We start from the raw sequence: 21,943 nt of genomic DNA on the forward strand, positions 1-21,943 counted from the left end.
TATAGACACAATGTATTGTGCAATAGTTACAATTGAAGTCGGAAGTTTTCATACACTCAGGTTGGAGTCATTCAAATTAATTTTTCAACCACTCCACAAATTTCTTGTTAACAAACTATATTTTTGTCAAGTCAGTGCATGACACAAGTAATTTTTCCAACAATTGTTTACAGATAGATTATTTCACTTATAATTCACTGTATCACAATTCCAGTTTACATACACTAAGTTGACTGTGCCTTTAAACAGCTTGGACAATTCCAGAAAATGATGTCATGGCTTTAGAAGCTTCTGATAGGCTAATTGACATAATTTGAGTCAATTGGAGGGGTACATGTGGATGTATTTCAAGGCCTACCTTCAAACTCAGTGCCTCTTTGCTTGACATCATGGGAAAATCCAAAAGAAATCAGCCAAGACCTCAGAAAAAAAATTGTAGACCTCCACAAGTCTGGTTCATTCTTGGGAGAAATTTCCAAACGCCTGAAGGTACCATATTCATCTGTACAAACAATAGTACGCAAGTATAAACACCATGGGACCACGCAGCCGTCATACCGCTCAGGAAGGAGACGTGTTCTGTCTCCTAGAGATGGACGGAATTTGGTGTGAAAAGTGCAAATCAATCCCAGAACAGCAAAGGACCTTGTGAAGATGCTGGCAGAAACAGGTACAAAAGTATCTATATCCACAGTAAAATGAGTCCTATATCGACATAACCTGAAAGGCCACTCAGCAAGGAAGAAGCCACTGCTCCAAAATCGCCATAAAAAAGCCAGACTACGGATTGCAACTGCACATGGGGACAAAGATCGTACTTCTTGGAGAAATGTCCTCTGGTCTGATGAAAAAAAAATAGAACTGTTTGGCCATAATGACCGTCATTATGTTTAGAGGAAAAAGGGGGAGGCTTGCAAGCCGAAGAACACCATCCCAACCATGAAGCACGGGGATCGCAGCATCCTGTTGTGAGGGTGCTTTGCTGCAGAAGGGACTGGTGCACTTCACAGAATAGATGCCATCATGTGGAAGGAAAATTATGTGGATATATTGAAGCAACATCTCAAGACATCAGTCAGGAAGTTAAAGCTTGGTCGCAAATGGGTCTTCTAAATGGACAATGACCCCAAGCATACTTCCAAAGATGTGGCAAAATGGCTTAAGGAAAACAAAGTCAAGGTATTGGAGTGGCCATCACAAAGCCCTGACCTCAATCCTATAGAAAATGTGTGGGCAGAACTGAGAAAGCGTGTGCGAGCAAGGAGGCCTACAAACCTGACTCAGTTACACCTGCTCTGTCAAGAGGAATGGGTCAAAATTCACCCAAATGATTGTGGGAAACTTGTGGAAGGCTACCCAAAACTTTTGACCCAAGTTAAACAATTTAAAGGCAATGCTACCAAATACTAATTGAGTGTATGTAAACTTCTGACCCACTGGGAATGTGATGAAAGAAATAAAAGCTGAAATAAATAATTCTCTCTACTATTATTCTGACATTTCACATTCTTAAAATAAAGTGGTGATCCTAACTGACATAAAACAGGGAATTTTTACTTGGATTAAATGTCAGGAATTGTGAAAAACTGAGTTGAAATGTATTTATCTAAGGTGTATGTTCACTTCTGACTTCAACTGAATCTTTTGTTAGTTTTTAATCCCATCCTTCAGCTACCATCAACCCCTCCCATCTATCGCTGAAGCCCATCCAGTTTGATTTCTATTTTGCCATGTATTTCTAACGTTGAGTTTAACAAAAAATCTGAACCTATATACATTTTACGGACACAGTAAATCTACTTTAATGTTATGTATGGAGAAAAAGCCTGGAGTTGTGGGCTGGGAGGCAGTTGACAAATTTCAAAGCCTTACAGTCTGCATGGCAAGGAAAAGGGGAACATTTTACAAGACTGGTCACATGACCAGAACATTCTGAAAAGGTCTGCACTGAAATATTTGAAAAGATTACAAAGGGTGAAAAAAAGATACATACACAAACATATTTTCTGTCTGGAGCTCTCTTAAACAAAATTTTGTAGTGGAACCACACAAAAAAAAGATACAAAACTGTTTGTGACGCACAAAAGAAAAACGATCACACACCCAGACCGTGATGCTACTGTATGTGGTAGACAGAAAGCCATTCAACGTTGAGGGGGGATATCTGCTGTAAAGCCATAAAATGTTATTCATCTCATCGGGGTCCCTGCTAGCAGCATGTAATCGTAATGTCACACTAGCGTAATCCATTTAAAACACGTTGGGCCCAGGTCTAGTCTGCTGTGACTTACTTGGCTATTGCAAAAAAGAACACTACCGTTTCCCTCATTTCAGATACCGGGCATGCATTTCGCTGGACTGACTGACTAGCAATTAGCAGGTTGTAAGCCGCTTGCCTTGTTCGTCCACTTGCTTGGGCAGGCAGACAAACATTCAGTTGTTCTCGTTGAATCACACACAAAAAAATACCTAACTAAAACTATCATCTCCCAGCTGTCTCAGCACATGTGTCGAAGTGTGGCGATGTGAAGAGCGAGGAAGCGTTTGCTTGTCCAAATATGTGTTTTTCGTCTTGAGAAACGCCTTTTCTCTCGTGGCGGGCACTGTGCTTAACATTTTGCAAAGCCAGGGCCGACCGGCACCAACCTGACTAGAAAATGAGTAGCTCATTCACTGTAGCTCATTGCAGTTTAGGTGGTTGTGCAAACATTATCTCCCACGAAGCGTCCATGTTGGTGTCTCGAGGCCAGGATAAGGTGAATGATGACGCAGAGGGTTTTAGCTTTACGGGAGGAAACAGAGGGCACCCCGGTCTCTCCATTCTACATGTGCTGCCCTGTGCTCAGGTATACTTGAACTAATTACACCCTCAGGGGACAAAATTAACCATCTTGCCAGCAATAAACTGTGGATGATTTATCATCACCTATAAACCTGGCCCAGGACTGGTGCCAGCCCACCACTAGAATGTTTATGCACCAATGGTTTAATTATGACTATATCTTAATGAGGTAGTTCTAAGAGGTTTGTTATGGCACAGAGCCGTTTAGCTAATACTGTGCAGTATATATAAGGCTAACAGTGATGTAGACTATGAATACAACATTTCAATCATATATTTAATTTTATCGATTTTTTTCTTGAGAGAATATGCACTGGTCCTAGAAATCTGTGTTTCACGGATGGCTCATGGCCTACTGGTTAGTCTTTGTCGGCTGGAAAACACTGTGAGTGAAACAATATTCAATAGGGATCAGTGAGGCATGAAAAGGCTTGCAGCCAATGGATTAGCCACCACCTGGGACTATCATTATGAATGAAAATACCGTCAAATACAGAAACTATAAGAAATTAATGACATTATGCCTCAGTCAAGCACAATCGTAAATGAATGTTCTCTCTTTACCATAACCAGTTATATAGGTAGTCTTCAATCAATTCATACCATAACTACCATGTCAATGACACCGGCATCCAGTCATAACTGCCTCATCATCAACGTGAATGACCATACTGTAATCTCCCTTCCTCTACTTCGAAAAAGCTTTTATCTCACAACCACTATAAACGCCCTTTCTCTCTGATCATATCACATTCCCCAACTCCGCTCAATCTCTCACTCTCCTCCTCACTTCACTCCAGGCACCAGATGCCATCGTTTTCTTTTTTCACCCCCCCCCCACGCCCCTCTACCTCCCCTCCCTCGTTCACTCTTAGCCCTTTAGATGGATCGTCTCTCCCTCCGTTTGTGTTTCCTCAGTGCCTCCTCAGACGGAGAGATTGATTTGTCTACAGGACGCCTCTGACCTTTGATATGATCCGATAAGGTACGCGTGGCCCTTACCGAATTAAGCAATCAAAGGGGAGGCACATTAGGCTAGATAGAAGGGGAGTTCCAACCATAGCATAGCACCATAGCATACCCTCACCCTCACTCAACCACTGCAGTTTTTCCATCCCACTTAGACCTGCAGTCCATCTCTTCCCACCCCTCTAGACGCCCAGGGGAAAATAAAATATGTGTTTTCAAATTGCACTCTGCCTAAAGGCTCTTTGGGCAAATTCAATTTTCACCTTGCATCGATTTTCCCTTCCTCCGACTCGATGGATACTAATGTTATCTATCATGTATTTCTGTGCTCTACAGGAAGAAAGGGGGGGGGGATTAGTTAGGGGCCTATTTTGAATGACACAACAAGCTAAGGCTATCTGTTGTATCACCTAGGAAGAAATAGGTTTGAGAAAGTGCCCAAGGCCTTTTTTGTCTTTCTTTGTGTCCATTTTTGTCACGTCTCCTATCATCTTGGATATTTGCAAATCACTTTGAAATAGCCTCTTTTGCCTATCTTTGTATTTCGCCCATTTGGCTTTAAAACCGCTATGCGATGACCTTAACCAACAGAGAACAAAAATTGCTTTTTTCTCTCTCCTGTTTTCACCTTTTTTTCTTCGTCTAAGCAGCCACAGTCCAGATGCTGCTGATTAAAAGCTGAGCCTTGGATGGGTTGAGTTTTGGAATTCAGACGGCACACATGCAGAGCGCTTCACACTCTTTTTTTTGTTCTAAAAATACACCTAGCAGCAAGGGATTTTGGGCCGGATCTTATCGGGAGCCTGGTGCAATTATATATCGAAGAGACCAGCAAATGAGCCCCGCGAGCAGCCGGACCTGTGCCTGTCTCTGGCCCTGCTTAAAGAAAGGTGGGTCATTCCACCAAATCGATGCCTTTTGAGAAATAGCCTGGTCCCAAAATAATTCAATTTCACCTCATTTTAACATTATGTCATAAAGAGCACATTTTCAACTTTATAAAAAAACATGTTTTCACAAGAGGTTAAATCAAATCTAACTATAGTAAGTGCCTATTAAGCTCCAAATAAAGTAACAGAGTTGACTGTAACAAAATTGACGACTTCCTCTTAAATCAGCCATAAATCCACTTGTGACAAGGGGAATGGAATGGAAGCCTGTTTTGTGCAAAAAAGACAGCAGAGCCTAGTGCAAAAGAAACAGAGAGCCTAGTGGTTAGAGCGTTGGGCCAGTAACCAAAAGGTTGCTGGATCGAATCCCTGAGCTGACAAGATAAAAAATCTGTCGTTCTGCCCCTGAACAAGGCAATTAACCCACTGTTCCCCGGTAGGCTGTCATTGTAATTAACCATTTGTTCTTAACTGACTTGCCTAGTTAAATAAAGGTTCAATAAAAAATTCAAGCGTCAATATCTCTGGTTGATGTTTCATGCTTGACCCGCTCAGTTTTCCACCACAAAACACACAGATAAATTGCCAAAAAGAGTAGAACCAGCTCACAAAGGATAGGCGTATGTGAATCACTAATCACATGAAATAAATAATCATCTTCGGGAAAGTGAGTGACGGCGTGATGCTGCACACCAACAAGCAGCATAAAAACACATGCACGGGCACATGTCAGACCCAGCACACATATCCCAGGCTTGTGTGTAGGAGCACAGGGAATGTGTGTGAGTGGAAACAGAGAGCCCGTGAACAGATGCGATCCCCTTTGGCGAGTCGGAACTCCTCAGTACCATTTGTTTGTCCTCTTAAGGCGGCACAGTGCTCATGAAGTTGGGACTAGCGTAAACCCTTCCAAGTATGGAGCTTTCCTGGGGAACTGATCCCCCAAAGCCCTCATTGTTATTCACTCATGATGCCGCCAGATCTGCTGGGCGCCCAGAGCCAACCGCCCAGCAGAAGGGAGATGAGAGTGTGTGTGTGTGTGTGTGTGTGTGTGTGTGTGTGTGTGTGTGTGTGTGTGTGTGTGTGTGTGTGTGTGTGTGTGTGTGTGTGTGTGTGTGTGTGTGTGTGTGTGTGTGTGTGTGTGTGTGTGTGTGTGTGTGTGTGTGTGTGTGTGCGTGTGTGTGTGTGTGGGATTGAGTGAATTGTACACACAGGAGCCCGTCCAGATTGTGAGACTTCCGAAGCACAAAGCCCAGACTGTTTATGATTACGTTAAATCATCTCATTGTCAATGATCACAAGTCATTCTAACTACTCAGCTCCATATACGCAGTGATAAAGCCAAGTTTAGCTTTTTCATTGTGAAAATACTTATGGTATGTCTGTCCATTTCCATTTCCTTGTAAAACTCCTGAACTAGATGGACATATTTTTTTCCTGTTTAATTTTTTTATTTTTCTGTTTCGATTTTCTTGTCTTAGAGTCCGCTTAATTTTATGTTACGATATAGTATATTCATCTAAAGTTGACATCGTCCACGTTAAAATATACTGAAGAGAAATATAAATCCAACATGCAACAATTTCAAAGATTTGACTGAGTTACAGTACATATAAGGAAATCAGTCAATTGAAATAAATTCATTAGGCCCTAATCTATGGATTTCACATGACTGGGAATAGAGATATGCATCTGTTGGTCACAGATACCTTTAAAAAAAGATAGGGGTGTGGATCAGAAAACCATTCAGTATCTGGTGTGACCACCATTTGCCTCATGCAGCACGACACATCTCCTTCACATAGTTGATCAGGCTGTTGATTGTGGCCTGTGGAATGTTGTCCCACTCCTCTTTAATGGCTGTGCGAAATTGCTGGATAGTGGAGGGAACTGGAACACGCTGGTGTACATATCAATCCAGCGCATGCTCCCGAGTGGCACAGCGGTCTAAGGCACTGCATCTAAGTGCTAGAGGTGTCACTACAGACACCCTGTTTCAAATCCAGGCTGTATCACAACTTGCTGTGATTGGGAGTCCCAAAAGGCGGTCCACAATTGATCCAGGTTTGGCCGGTGTAGCCTGTCATTGTAAATAAGAATTTGTTCTTAACTGACTAGCATAGTTAAATAAAAGAAATGCTAAGCACGCTCAATGGGGGACATGTCTGGTGAGTATGCAGGCCATAGAAGAGCTGGAACATTTTCAGCTTCCAGGAAATGTGTACAGACCCTTGTGACATGGGGCATTGCATTATCATGCTGAAACATGAGGCGATGGTGGCGGATGAATGGCACAGCAATGGGCCTCAAGATCTCATCACGGTATCTCTGTGCATTCAAATTGCCATTGATAAAATGCAATTGTGTTCTTTTTCTGCAGCTATTGCCTGACAAATTCTCTAAAACAATGTTGGAGGCAGTTTATGGCAGAGAAATTAACATAATTGGTATTCTTCCTGCAGTCAGAATACCAATTGCACGCTCCCTCAAAACTTGAGACATCTGTGGCATTGTGTTGTGTGACAAAACTTAACATTTTATAGTGGCCTTTTACTGTCCCCAGCACAAGGTGCACCTGTTAATGATCATGCTGTTTAATCAGCTTCTTGATATGCCACACTTGTCAGATGAATGGATGATCTTGGCAATGGAGAAATGCTCACTAACAGGGATGTAAACATATTTCTACACTAAGACACAATCTATTTGTGCGTATGGAAAATGTCTGGGATCTTTTATGTTAGCTCGCTATTGAAACATCAGACCGACACTTTATATGTTGCGTTTATATTTTTGTTCAGCGTATGTCCTGCACTTCATTCATCCTGGCAGCTCTGTAGCCCAGCATCGACATTTAGGCCTTCTGCTATGATAACCCTTTTCAATTTCACTCAGTGTGAGACCAGCCCTCTCTGTCAAACTGAATTTACCGTTTTCGTCACTGCTCGCCGATGACAATCACCTACTGGTAGGATGCTGTTAAGGTAGAGGGGGGAGAGAGAGCTCAAAGAGGTTCAGTGTAATTGGTTGTAACACATTTTATTTTATTTTTCAATCTGAAATCCTTATTTTACCAGGTAAGTTTACAGAGTTCTCCTTCACTGGAAAGACCTGGGGAAGTTACATGGGCGGATAGGGGTTGAATGAGCCAATGGAAGCTGGGGATGATTAGGTGGCCGAGATAGTATGAGAGGCCAGGTGGGGGATTTAGCCAGGACACCAGGGCTAGCACCTGTACTCATAACCCTGGGGCATTGATGTCTCTCTGAGAACAGAGGGAAGAGAGCCCCTACTAGCCCTCGAAGACCACTTCCAGCAGCATCTGGTCTCCCATTCAAGGATCGACCAGTCTCTACCCTGCTTAGTCTTAGAGGCAAGCCAGCAATGGGATGCAGGGTGGTATGACAGCTGGGTTACTCTCCTGTGCTTATGTGTCTGTACAGATTATACTCTCCCTTTTTCTGAGCTGTCGTTCATTATGTCCGAGGTAGGGCATGATCAAAAACCGTCCTATTTCCGAAGCAATCAAAGACAAAGAACTCTAAGGCCCAGTGGAATCCATGGGCAGCGATACGCCCGCAACCGCTGTATTTACATTGCTGAGGCCCATTCAGTGAAATACGCATCTCTTTCAAACATCTTGTTCAATTATGTAAGTTCATTTTCTCAGGATTATCTTTTACATTTATGTAATTTAGTGGACGTGCTTATCCAGAGCGATTTACAGTAGTGGGTACATACATTTTCATACTTTCCCCCCGAGAATCAAATTCACAACCCTGGCATTTGAAGTGTCATGCTCTACCAACTGAGCCACACGGAACAAGGACATTGTCTCTCCTGGAAATCCATATACATTTAAAATTCCAAATTGGCCATTTGTGCTATGAGCAGAATTGAAGACCTCTTGCAATTTTGGTAAAGTGCAACAAACATATATAGAAATAACAATATAACCACGATTAAAACGCATTCAAAATGTTTATCTTGAAAAAGTAGTGAGATTTTAATAACAAAAATATATTCTAAGTGGAAGAGTCATTGTCTTATAAGAAACTGCTAAAGTCCAAAAATTATAAAATGTATCTAATTTAGCAACAGTATTAAGGTTAATCGTTGTAAGGTTTAATTAAAGCAATTATGTGGTTTCAGCAGAATACATATTGCCTAATAAACAATATGCAAAATCATCAGTTCCTAAACTAACAATAAATGTATCATACAAATACCTATGAAAACATTAAAAAACAGTAGTCCATCAATTATAGTATCTCCTCGTTCCTTTAAAACCAAAATCACTTGTATAAGTACAGTACAATGCAATAGCCTCTCACACAGTTGTCTGACCACAAAACCACCATACTTATTCTACAACATATCCGCACACATATTCTGTAACAAAGACCAAATGTACCCCTCATGGTGTCAGTAAGAAATGCTAGTATGCCCTGGTATGCCGACAACTTCCCTGTAGTATCAGCCGTTAAGTAAGCGGGTGAAATGACTGAGGCCTAATTAGAGCATAGAGCTCTGAGAGCCCCGAGGCTGCTGGTAGGGAGAGGTAAGCAAGCACAACAGCTACGTCCCAATACTGTTCCTGTAGCATCCTTTCCCCATCCCCTCTCCTTCCTGGTCATTGATCTGAAAGGACTTGATACGACAGAGCAGAGACAGAGCAGAGAGGGAAGAAAGGTCAATACCAGGGTTAGGATCATATCAATTCCACCAACAATGTAACAATTCCAAAGCTCTCATTGAAAATAAATGGAACTTTTTCCATTATTGAAGTGGAATAGCAATTCAAATCCTTTTTTAATTGGCTGAATTTAAATGTAATTAACCCCAACCCTGGTAGAAACCCCAACAAAACCTGTATCAGTAGGCTAGTTATTCTAGACCATAAGGGGAAAAAACTGAGTATACAAAACATTAAGAACAGCTTCCTAATATTGAGTTTTGCCTTCAGAACAGCCTCAATTCATTGGGACAGGGAATCTACAAGGTGTTGAAAGCATTCCACAGGGATGCTGTCCCATGTTGACTCCAATAGTTGTGGCAAGTTGGCTGGATGTCCTTTGGGTGGTGGACCATTCTTGATACACACAGGAAACTGTTTAGGGTGAAAAATACAGCAGCGTTGCAGTTCTTCACACAAACCGGTCACCTACTACCATACACCGTTCAAAGTATGTTGTCTTGCCCATTCACGCTCTGAATGGCACACATACACAGTCCATGTCTCAATTGTCTCAAGGCTTAAACAACCTACTTTAACCTGTCTCCTCCCCTTCATCGAGACTGACTGAAGTGTATTTAACAGGTGACATCAATAAGGGATCATAGCTTTCATGGAGCTGTGCAGAGTGGCCTGGCTTCGGCATGCCTGCAATATTCTTTCCTTTTACTTTCTTTCTCCCCTCTCACGGATTACAAATGCTAACAGTCAACATATCGCTCCCGTTGGAAAACCTTCAGAGCAGCTAGGAGCAAAATAATCCCTTCAGAGGAGCATGAAAAGAAATCTGGTGTGAAAAGAAACCACAAAGAAGGTCCAAATATATGATGGGGTTGACATTTGCCCTTTGGAAAAATCATTAGCCATGCTAGCACCTAATACAGCAGCATGTGGCCATGATCTATCACGGTAACATTTGGCGCTAATTAGCACAGTCCTCAAACCAACCACACATAGGCCTAGATTCTGACAACATGGTGATGTTCAAGGCTCCCAAGTCCCCCTTTTCTTGTCTTTTCTCTTTCCGTCAGTTTTTGTGTTTTTTTGCGAGATCCTGTCAGGTTTGACCGAAAGGTGAACACAAGATTGCTGCTGGTGTCCTTCATGCGAAAGCAAAGTCCGCTACAGGAGGGGAAACATATCCACCACAGTTCTCAGTTGAGGTGAATTTTTTTTTAAAGCATGCTTGGCTGAGCCTGGGTTGGAGGCACTACTTGCCTTCCAGTGAAATGATGTAACAAGCAAAAGTACAATACCAATTCAAAAGACTGGTCACTTCAGCAGGGCTCAAAGTGTGCTGAGCAGTGCACACAGCCACAACATTTCCTTCAGGTTCAGTAGAAGCCAAGATATATTTTCCACCAACATTACCTACTGGCAATTTCAACTACACTTGCTTCTTACTTACATATTCTAATAAACCCTACGGCAGAGTTCCAGATTTTCTTTTTTGTAAAATCACCAGCAAATCGTCTCCAAGTGATTTTAATGTTAGAAATCTGTTACAAAGTATTCCCACGCATAATAGAGATATATGTGATCATATACAAACGTAAGCAATGTTTGAAACTATTATGTTTTAGTCCAATATTATATCTGTTTTGGCTTTTTGCGGTCAATTTGCAGTCTACACATTATTTGTAATTATGTTCTGGCCTTCTGACCATCCGCTCAAGAAAAAATCATCCCGCGGCTCAATCTAGTTGATGATCCCTGTATTGCTTTGAATGTAATAGGCAACTGGATATAGACAGAGTCCAAACAAATAAATTATGCTATGCCCTGGGTTAAGCTGTACCCGTTATTGCCTTTGACACGCTTGGATGCTTGGAAGTAAACAGTGTTTCCTTGCCTTACTTCAGGCCGAGTAACGAATAAAGCTTAAGTCTGGTGGTATAAGTCTCTACGGTATGCAAAGGCGAGAATTGATCCTCAGCTACATAGATCCGCTGCAGTGTTTCCCTCACTCCCCTGTGCTTCATCCATGCAATCAATCCCTGCTCTTCTAAATTTCATGAGAGCAATGCCACCGAGGAATGGAGGAAGGGGTGAAGAAGAGAGGAAATAAAGGGAAAGTGGGCTTAACAAAAGTCATTAAGTATCAAGTTGTTTAATTGAATAATGCAAGGAGCATCGGCAATAGCTCATGTTCCCTCCTAGCGTGTCGTATACATCAGACTTAATGGCACTGATGTCACTTGCGATAGGCAGAAGTAGTCGTTTAACAACTTAATAAACGTCTGATTTATGAGCGGCGCCAAGCGACTGATAAATAAGTGTTTGGGCAGACGTGTACTGTCGGTGAGGGGTTTCATTTCACACAGTTTTTTCAATCAACACCAGAGAAAAAATGAGTTATATTTGTGACTGCCTGCAAGTCTGTTGGCCTGTGTGTGAATTCAATTGATCATGCAGTGTACTGTATGCAGTATGTGCACGAAATGGTTGATTAGATGCATGTGCATCCATCAAACTATACATCTCCAGACAGCTGATGTATGTATTGAAGAATCAGCACGAGGGCTCAGGCTGTAAATCAACATGGCCCCTCCACCACAACCAACCGTTCGAAACAAACACACACACACAGGCACCCAGGCTTCTCAATGCACTAACACGGCCGGCTAAAACAGCTGCCAAGTCTGGGAGCAGTTGTACCACTAGCCATAAAATGGTAACACCCTGTGATATGAGCCCGTCTGAGGAGTCAATGGGCTCAGGGGGATCCGAGAGCCAACACCAGGGGGGCCACATATTTTTTGTCCCATTTTAAAGCCAGAAGCCACTCTTCAGGTGATGGGAAACGTCAGCCCCCGAATGAAAACACGCCACATCTAAATGTGTTAGAAGCGGATGGATAAATAAAAATGTTACCACCGTGAGAGACAAGGTGATGTGACAGAGGGAGAGATATTTATCTCTTTCATGTTAGCAGAGAGAAACATTTCATTTAAGGATGAATCAACATTTCCTGAAAGAGCCGACGCAAGGTGTATCTAATTATCTGTCAGTACATCCTCATTATAAAACGTCCCCTGGTAGTTGGGCATCTGATGTGTCATAACGAATGGGCTTATAATCAAGGCGTGTTAGTTACAGTATGTAGATGACAATATGAGGACATCATAGCAGTACCGGATGTGGTACCTTACATATGCCTGTACAGTAACTGTGGAGTCAATGCCATGATTCTACTGTAGATCATGTCTGCTATCAGTGGCTGGGAATATGGGCAATTTCATTATCCATATCTTTCCACATTACTGCTCGTTAGTGAATTCAGACAATTGTCTCAGCATGGAAACAAACATTTACATACTAAAGTCGATTACCAGTCAAATTAGAGTGTGACACTTGTTTATTTGCTGCTGTTGTGACCTCGGCTATCACTTAGCCATGGCCCGATTATGTCACCTGGAAGAATTTCATAAAACATAATTATAGCTTGCTTCTCTCTCGACACAGTTGAGCTATCGGTGTTGAAGGATAATTAAGCGGGGGAAGAGCCTTGCAGAAATGTGGAGTTAACGCTCGTGCGCCAGCAGCGGGCTTATGATCGCGGTCCACTTTAATGTACTGCACACCTCTCAGCAAGCACATGGGCAAGAGCGTTCCTTCTGTCTTGTTGCTTAAAGCCCCCTCCAACAATGACGGATGCAAGGCCAGCTAATAGATTCAGGGAGTAGCACTCAGGGCGAAGATGGCAGAAAATTGTTGAATGGTGTGCAATTTATAAAATGGGACTGCAGGAGCCTGGAATGGATGGTAGGAAAAATACTTACCTGGGACTAATCCTTAAAAGCGTTCTCCTAAAAATTTCACCGAGTGAAAGAAAGTTGAAAATCCCCTTTCTCTGGGAAAACTGACCTTTCCCTTACATCTCGTAAAGGTCTAGTCTCATGAATGCTTCAGCCAAATTGCAACTCAACCTGGAAGGGATAGCTGAGATAGTAATGGTGTATACTTTATATGCTGCAATGCCAATTTGTTTTCCAATTGCTGTGAGGGATTTATGTTTTTTTCTCTGTTGCCACGGGCAGTAAGACACTCCTGTTCTTGTTAGCACGTTTCCACAAGCGAAACTATTGTACTGCTGGAAATTGACTGGTGCATGCATGATGAAATACCGCTCACTGTTCTCTTGCTTGCTTTGACTTTTTATCTTACATAATATACTGTAGCTGTATTCTGTAGATGTGTAAGGAAATGTGTGTGAAAGATCGTTTCTGGTAGTGAGCGAACGTCGACACTTGGTTGCAGATGTCAATCATGTGTGTGATCTTGCCGTGCTGCTAAAAGGAACAGTTGACCTTTCTCAATCAAACAACGTCAAAGATGAGACGACTTCAATGCAACTATCAAGACATGCTTGACTAAGGCTGGGCGGTATACCGTATTTTACAATATAACGGTATTGATGCACAGACCGGTTTGGGTTTTTACTTTACCTTCTATAACGGTATTTTAATGTTTGGTTTGTTGAATGTGATATGCAACTCTGGCGCATGTAATGTCAGTTGCATAGTTGACTCTGTTTGTTACTTGAGTCGTCTCTCTCCCCCTCCTCCTGCATGCTGCTTCCCCATGCGCTTTCCCCAAGCCCTGCCCACTGTCACTCAAGGAGAGCAGTTGTCACAAGCACTTGCCATGCCATTCACTCTGTCTGCGTGGTCAGATGCAAAAAGATGTTGGTGACAACAATGCGGATTTACACTTTGTTTCTTACAGTTTTTCTCAATCGCTTTGGCTCAATTCTCGAAAGATAATTATTTTTTTCAAAACAATACAGTCAAATCTCTGAACAATTAGTTTCTTGTTCACACCAGATTTGAATGTCTTATTCATTTAAGCAAACTGCAAGTGTTTTGGCACGTGTGCAAAAGAGGAAGTACAATTGTCTACAATTTTCCCAATAGCTACGTGCACATGGCTTGCTGATAAAACTGATGAGTTGATTCCCAGTGAAACTGTCAGACTCTTCGCAACTTCTAAACATTCTTTCATCGTGTGAGCAATCACATGCAACATTACCCATTCAATTATCAAAATCAGTCAGACATACATGTATATTCCATAAATATCTATGACATGGAATGTTTGTGATGTCTGCTAAATTGGCAAATTACCTGCCAGCTGACATAGTAATGAAATAGGAATCACAATCTTACCAATCAACCAATCAAGTTTGGAAGCATATATCTGGAGCTTGCCCACAGCACAATCACTACCATTTTTGAACATGGAGGAACATCACAACCCTGAACAGCAGCTACATGCTGGTGGAAGAGAAATAAGAAGATGTGTAAGAATGCGTGGTGGTGGTGTTAGGGGAAGACATAATAGAGGAAGAGGTAGAAGGCAAATAATAAGAGTCCCTGATGAAATCAGAGCCACAAGTGTGGACCATGTCATAAACCATGGTCTTACAATGGAAGAGGCTGGACAGAGAGTACAGCCTATTGTAAACAGCTCCACAGTGTCATCAATTGTGCAAACATTCCGTAGGGAAAACAGGTAAACATGTACTCGTTCTTTACTTTTGTGACAGCATTTCATTCACAACAATACTGCAACTATTGTAAAGCTAAATGCAAGTCTAAAAATTACAATGTACCGTAAGATATGTATGAGGAATATACAGTAATACAGCACAATTTGAATACAATATACTATCTGTAACCTGATCTATGTGTGAATTCTACATGTCATATATATGACTGCACAAAGACCTCATGCTGGTGGCAGAGCAGCAGTATTCAGCCATCAGCAAGAACAAGACATTTGCAACATGGTCATAGCCAACAATTCCATCAGGCTAAGAGAGATCCAAAGTGCAATCATAAATGACAACAATATCTTCGCAAATATCAATTCTGTCAGCATTTCCACTATAGACAGAGTTTTGGGAAAAAATCTAATGACTATGAAACAACTGTACAAGGTGCCATTTGAGAGGAATAGTGACAGAGTGAAGGAGCTGCGGTACCAATATGTCCAGGTAAACCATTGGTGTGCACATGGCATATTGTACAGGGAGTTTTACTGTACTTCAATGATGCCTGTATATACTTCTTGAAGTTGTAGATACCCATAAGAACAGAAAACAGTTATACTTTACTAAACTGTCTGATTCTAGAATAGGCTATGCAAAACTAACTTTATATTTTGCTTCTGTGTTACTATTTAGAGAATAATGGAGCTGGAAGGACATCAAATGACCACCATTCTTGTTTTTAATCAGGCCTACTACTGTTGTGTCGTCAACGAACTTGATGACGGGAGCTGGAACTGTGTGAGGCCATGCAGTCGTCAGTATACAGGGAGTACAGGAGGGGACTGAGGATGCACCCTTGTGGGGCCCCCGTGATGAGAATCAGATGTAAGGTCGAAGAGGTAATGTTGCCCACCTTCACCACCAGTGCTGGTGTAGGCATAGATCAGCACGCTGTTTGTGCAACGGTATCTTCCATGTGTATGTGTGTAGGTGACAAACACAATTTGATTTGTTTTGATTTCTAAATCAGAGAGGAATAGGCAAAACATGAACATGTTAGATAGCGCTAGTTAGCTACATGAAGCAATAGAAAACAAGTAATGTAACATCTAATTAGGGTCCCCTGGGAAACACTGAACAACACTTTGGTTCCTACCCTGTCACAATAATTCCTCCCTGGCCTTTTCATTTGTTGTTATGCATTCCAACTATATAATTAGAATAATCATTATATTTCCATGATTCCAAAAATTTACCAGTTTACTAGATTTTTTTTCACCATTCCGAAGCCCAGCTAAGCAGATAGATAGATAGTATATTTACAGTTGACAATATGTCCTTGCCTGCATGTTATTTTGCATATATCATGCTTGACTCCATGTAGTCCATATTGATGGGCAACACTATCCTCCCTCCATCTCCCAGGGACAGGGATGCCAATAAGGCTATCACATTGTCTTTGCGGTCATTCTCAAATAACCCTGTGTCACTCTGCAGTACAGCAGAGAGCTGTATGACTTTCCATTGCCTTCTTTTACTTTCACATCTAACTGCCTCTCTTAGGTGTATAGGAAGCACAATATTAACCAAAAGGTGGTTTTAGCATCCCCATCCAAGGGTGTCAATGGTTAAGCCCAACAGCCACAAGCGGACTGGCCATCTGGCATCTAGCATTTGCCCCGAAATGCCAGATGGCCAGTCTGCCTGTGGGTGTCTAACTAGTTTTTTTGTGTGCAAAATGACCATTCTCTGGCTAATGATGGGAACGTCAAGGGAAAAAAATGGGCTGGTGTGGGGGCCTCGAGGAAAGAAATGGATCAGTGTGTTAGAAATTCCAGGGCCAATTTCTTGTCCCAGTCCGCCCCTGCCAACAGCGGGTTTCATCAGGGCATTTAATTCGTTGACTTTTTATTTGATACACTGCCATTGCATATGACACTGTTTTAATCTGAGTAAAATTGAGAAACAATTATGTGGGTTGACCCACTCAACTTTCTCAGAGAAAGAATGCAACACAGAATGTACAAAACAGTGCAGATTCACATGACATTGATTGAGTGAAAACAAACATACCCCCGCTCAGTGCAGCAGTGGGCAAGGCTCGTTATATGCATCAGCAGTGATTCAACAATACGAGCTGACATGTACATTGTCTGTCAAAAGGAGAGTAGCGAGGACAAGCAAACTCAGTCAGTCAGCCACCACCCATCCATCCACACACCTCATTGCGTGTGCACACGCATGCACACACATGCGAAAGCACGCGCGCGCACACACACACACACACCACTGGAATAACTTAACACTCCCAAGTGATTAAGTTTGCACATACATAGCCTACACACCCCACCTCCTCCAAATATACTTCCCTAACACATACAGCAGCACATTTCAAGAGAAGTTTCCACACATGTCCCGCAACTTCACAGCGATAGGCATATTTTGCATCTTAAAAAAGAGGGGCATCACAGCATCGCTTCCATTAAGCTTGTGGACAGCAAATAGGCATACATGAACCACCTCTCCGCCTTCTCTTTTGAAGACAAGTAGCCTAGGCTAAGATAAGTAACTGTAAGGCAGAGATGACATATTGAAAAGGGAAGTGCTGGCATTTTGGCAATTGGTGGAGAGTGTAGGTAGCCGAACATATATGATTATGAACAGATAACATAACTTCGACGGTATAATATAAGGGCATAGTGAACAAGTGCTTGTCTAAAAAGCATCCGACATCGCACTTCCATGATGAGCTGAAATGTGCGCTGTGTGTGCCTATGCCATGGCATGTCAATAATATCAGGTCACAATAGGCCTACATAACTTGCAATTAAAATAGCTTACACCATTCATAAACCCGACATTTATAAAAGTAGGCAACATCTCTGCAAAAAACAATGCGAGGAAAAGTCTAAATTCTACTTACTATATACCCCGGCTGATGAATTCAACAGCCTCGGTAACTGTATTTAAATGACAAAAAGGAGAATGATAAGTAAGTGATGTAATTGTACACTCGACAAACAGGCATTTATCAATTGATAACGACATAATGTGATAGACTGCCCTGAAGTACTTGTATGCGACGCAAATGACCACTTACCAAAGCATCCAGATAAAATTCCTTAGGAAATCCAGATGAGTTTAATCTTCCTTCTCTCCAGTCAGAAACAGCAATGCTTTCTTATTCCAAATACAGGCCCCAAGTGAACTGAAAGAGAGAAGACACCAAAACAGCCACAACAAATTCCGTTAGAAACGCGGTTCCCCAAAAAAGTGCTAAAATATACATCTGTGTGCAGCAAAAATAATAATACTACTCATACTAAATGGTGAGGAGGAGAGTAGGTGGCTGCTCCGTTCCCGCTGTCGCAAGAGACAATGAGAGCGGTAATGAGACAGACAGAAAAGTGAGAGCTAAGCTTTCTTTAGAAAGCCAGCGCTGCTGCTATCAAACTGTAGCCTACCACACACTGCTCCTGGCGATGGCTGGAGAGCGAGCGGGTCGGAGCGCGCAAGCGAGAGAGGAGAGAGAAGGTGGGCGCGGGAAAGACAGCGTTCCAGATAAGATGCTTTCCACACAAGCGCACACACCTGCATTACTCTATCGAGCCACTTGATGGCCGGCTAGTAGAGCAACTAACCCATGTTGGATTAGCTCTCCCGCTCTCCGTAAACGTTACGCAGACAATAAATGGTTATCTCTTGATTTCTGTGACGATAATAAATCCATTAGAAATGGATTACATTAGTTACCCATATAAAACGTCTCCCACGGCGGAACATGGCACTTGTTTTGATAAAATATTGGCATAAAACGGATATGTGAACTTGGGAGGCAAACTGCTTGTTCAACCTTTGTGGCGCAACTGTCCAGGCAAAAAAATAGCGCGCAACCTGCTGAATTTTTCACGTAGTATCAATTGAGTTTTTTAAACGAGTTAAACAATGTTTTGATTCAAATCCAACACAGCTACAGTAGATGTTAGTGACCCTATAAAGCAATATCATTCGCTCGTTTTCTAAAGCAGATATCTGACATGACAGGTAATTCAAGTGTTCGCATACCACAGACACTGAAACAACAAACCATAGATTAGATACATTAGACTTAATTTTCTTATCGTTTGAAATAGCCTATGAAACAAAGGAGTAGAGTAATATTTGTCATTTTCACACAGAACTGGATTGCTGTGTTTAATACTTTTGGTTATTGTTTCAATATTGTTAAGTAATAATCAGATTTGTGCATGAGCTGTGTGTTTATAACAATGTATGGGTTTGTATGTGTATGAGAATGTGGTTATTCAAAAAGGGAAGGATGATGTTAAATTAAAATAATGATATAAATGTATGATATATACTTTTAAATTAATGATTTATACCCTTAGAATCTTGAAGAATATAGCTTATAAATGTCCCATGTGCCTAGTTTAACTCTCATACCCCATAAGAACTGAAAATATAAGCTTTTTTTACTCCAAATGAAAGTGCACACAACTTGACTTGACCAATCGTTGTAAACAATGTACTTGTAAACAAACACTAAAAAGCTTTAAAACATGGTTAAAACTATAATTTTGCATCCATAGCTCTGTCTATACATTTGAGAGTGGTTACATTCTCCAGCCCCGTTCTTCAGATAATTACCAAATCAGTGGCTGTTATTTGTACTGTAGATTGACCCTTTAATCTAATGCCTGGTTACTACATATCCAATCCGATTTGCAGTTACATATTTACATAATGCTCCAAAGGGCCATCTATTTTTCTACCAACATTACTAACAAAGTAAAGACTGAGGTTTTTTTCTATTTAGCTATCCTGTATCAACAGAATTGACCCCTGGATTACAACGATTGGTCAAGTCAAGTAGTGCACACTTTTAATTGATGGGAAATCGAAGGACAAGGCAGTGGGCCAGAAAACACAGATTACACTATCGATACCTCACCCACTCTCATACATTTCACATGGTTAAAGGTTTGGAAACTAGTGAGTTCCAAGACAGACGGCTTTTTGGCCCTATACAGAAACATATTCTGTATGAAGGGAGTTTGTCAACATGTCCATCTGTTAGCATCTATGGCAATGAGAGTCGATGTAACCTTTGTATCCACTGCCCAAGGTTGCTCTCTCCACGTGCAAGAGCTGCATTCCAAAAGTACTCTTGACCTTTTGTGGATGTGTTGTGACTTGCGAAAGGATCACACATGTATGCCCCCCTTGCATATGACATCCCCCATGGAAATGAAGTTACTTTTGACTAGAATAAAAGCTACAGTGTGTACATATAACCCAGTGTCTACAATTACCTTATTTTCTTTTCACAAGCACAAAAAGTTGCAAAGACAGTCATGGCAAAATTCGAAAATTATATCGTAATTCCATCAGCTGTTGCTTTGATGAAGTGGGTAAAAGCGGGGGCTAAATATTTTTCTTTTTCTATTGTTATTACATAATGCATCACTCCGCATTTGAAAATACATCACTCATGGCTCCATAGATCCATACATATGACCTATTGCCTTTAATTCTATTGACTCTGAGGAACTATACCACTGTCACTGTGATATTCACACACAAGATGAGACTATGAGACAGAAGAAACTGATAATTGAGTGCGAGGTTGATAAAATTCACATAAAGAAACACATTTTAAAAAATTGCACCAAAACAAATGAAATGCATTTGTATTATTTTGAAACTTTAGCTAAGTTCAAAGTTTTACTGCAAAAATATGCCTTGGATATCAGCCAGAGTAATGCAGTGTACTGTATACTGTCCGTCGAAGTTGAGTGGGTGAAACTGAGTGTTGTTCAATGCAGTTTCTGTAGTCTATGTGATATCCATTTTGGTCCATACAGGAACAAGGTGCTGGTTATGAGTTGCAGGTTGGCATTTATTGAGATGACTCATGTACTGGAGGCATTTTAAACCTAACCCTAACCCTAAACTTAATCCTAAACCCACTGCTAACCCTAATGCCAAACACTAACCTTAAATTAAGACCAATAAGCACATTTTTTGTTTTCATGATTTTTTACGATATACAGTATAGCCAATTTTGACATTGCAGCTGGCCCATCTAGCAGAAACCACTCAGTTCGGCCTCCAGGGCCAGACTCATGACAATAAAAGTCAACCTGCTTATGAGTAATCAATATTATTATTGGACACTTCCCGCTGGGCACAGATGTCAATTCAACAGCTATTCAATCAAATTCACCAATCAAATGTATTTATAAATCCCTTTTTACATCAGCAGATGTCACAAAGTGCTTATACAGAAACCCAGCCTAATACCCCAGAGAGCAAGAAATGCAGATGTAGGCTAGAAGCATGGTGGCTATGAAAACTCTTTAGAATGGTTGGAACCTAGGAAGAAACCTAGAGAGGAACAGACTCTGAGGGACGGCCAGTCCTGTTCTGGCTGTGCCGGGTGAAGATTATAAGAGCACATGGCCATTAAGGCCAGATCATTCTTCAAGATGTTCAAACGCTCATAGATGATTAGCAGGGTCAAATAATAATCACAGTGGTTTTAGAGGGTGCAACAGGTCAGCACCTCAGGAGTAAATGTCAGTTGGTTTTTCATAGCCAAGCATTCTGAGGTCGAGTGTCACGCCCTGACCTTAGAGAGCCTTTTTATGTCTCTATTTGGTTTGGTCAGGGTGTGATTTGTGGTGGGCATTCTATGTTTTTGTTTTCTATGATTTTGTATTTCTATGTTTTGTCCGGGTATGGTTCTCAATCAGGGACAGCTGTCTATCGTTGTCTCTGATTGGGAACCATACTTAGGTAGCCCTTTTCCCTCCTTTCAGTGTGGGAAGTTAACTTTGTTTGTGGCACATAGCCCTTAAGCTTCACGGTTGTTTTCATCGTTTGTTGTTTTGTTGGCGTCATTTTAAAATAAAAGGAAAAACTACGCTCACCACGCTGCACTTTGGTCTCCTCCTTTTGACGGCTGTGACATTGAGACAGGAGGTGCTAACCTGTTGAAATTTTTATTTATT

The 21,943-nt window shown here is 41.5% G+C and overlaps 1 protein-coding gene across 37 annotated transcripts in view; it reads right to left on the reverse strand.

Moving 5' to 3' along the window:
* The window catches only part of LOC139561502 (receptor-type tyrosine-protein phosphatase delta-like), a 600,941-nt gene extending 582,440 nt beyond the window's left edge, over window positions 1-18,501 (reverse strand). For 36 of the 37 annotated variants that reach the window (XM_071378677.1, XM_071378668.1, XM_071378678.1 and 33 more), the window contains exons 1-3: window positions 18,254-18,384; window positions 18,031-18,138; window positions 17,854-17,890 (exon numbers count right to left, since the gene is read on the reverse strand). The gene's annotated coding sequence lies outside the window, so the exon portion shown is untranslated. The other variant, XM_071378643.1, reaches the window with a different exon arrangement.
* Between the last annotated feature and the right edge of the window lie 3,442 nt (window positions 18,502-21,943).

The sequence above is a fragment of the Salvelinus alpinus genome, chromosome 31, assembly GCF_045679555.1.
Source record: "Salvelinus alpinus chromosome 31, SLU_Salpinus.1, whole genome shotgun sequence".
Taxonomy (NCBI): Eukaryota; Metazoa; Chordata; class Actinopteri; order Salmoniformes; family Salmonidae; genus Salvelinus; species Salvelinus alpinus.